At 40.5% G+C, this 926-nt stretch overlaps 1 non-coding gene across 1 annotated transcript; it reads right to left on the bottom strand.

Moving 5' to 3' along the window:
• Positions 1–343: 343 nt before the first annotated feature.
• Positions 344–451, bottom strand: LOC130984712 (small nucleolar RNA R71). Its single transcript, XR_009088627.1, has one exon. It is a non-coding gene; the product is annotated as a small nucleolar RNA R71 (small nucleolar RNA).
• Between the last annotated feature and the right edge of the window lie 475 nt (positions 452–926).

The raw sequence follows: 926 nt of genomic DNA, 5'->3' as shown, positions 1-926 counted from the left end.
CACCTACTCCTGATTTTTATGGGAGAAGCATCTCTATCCCTGCCATTGGAGCAAACAACTTTGAGCTCAAGCCTCAATTAGTTTCTCTAATGCAACAGAATTGCAAGTTCCATGGACTTCCAATGGAAGATCCTCATCAGTTTTTAGCTGAATTCTTGCAAATCTGTGACACAGTCAAGACTAATGGGTTAACCCTGAAGTCTATAGACTGATGCTATTCCCTTTTGCTGTAAGAGACAGAGCTAGAATATGGTTGGACTCTCAACCTAAAGAAAGCCTGGACTCATGGGAAAAGCTAGTCAATGCCTTCTTGGCAAAATTCTTTCCACCACAAAGATGGAGTAAGCTTAGAGTGGAAGTCCAAACCTTTAGACAAAAGGATGGAGAATCCCTCTATGAAGCTTGGGAAAGATACAAACAATTAATCAGAAAATGTCCTTCTGACATGCTTTCTGAATGGAGCATCATAGGTATTTTCTATGATGGTCTCTCTGAACTATCTAAGATGTCCTTGGATAGCTCTGCAGGAGGATCTCTTCATCTGAAGAAGACGCCTACTGAAGCTCAAGAACTGATTGAAATGGTTGCAAATAACCAATTCATGTACACTTCTGAAAGAAATCCTGTGAACAATGGGACTAGTCAGAAGAAAGGAGTTCTTGATATTGACACTCTGAATGCCATTTTGGCCCAGAATAAAATATTGACTCAACAAGTCAATTTGATTTCTCAAAGTCTGTCTGGAATGCAAGATGCACCAAACAGTACTAAGGAAGCCTCATCTGAGGAAGAAGCTTATGATCCTGAGAACCCTTCCATGGAAGAGGTAAATTACCTAGGAGAACCCTATGGTAACACCTACAATTCTTCATGGAGAAATCACCCAAATCTTTCATGGAAGAATCACGAGAGACCTCAACAAGGTT

This window comes from Arachis stenosperma, chromosome 5 (assembly GCF_014773155.1).
Source record: "Arachis stenosperma cultivar V10309 chromosome 5, arast.V10309.gnm1.PFL2, whole genome shotgun sequence".
Classification (NCBI taxonomy): domain Eukaryota; kingdom Viridiplantae; phylum Streptophyta; class Magnoliopsida; order Fabales; family Fabaceae; genus Arachis; species Arachis stenosperma.
This window is presented reverse-complemented; position numbering and strand designations above follow the sequence as displayed.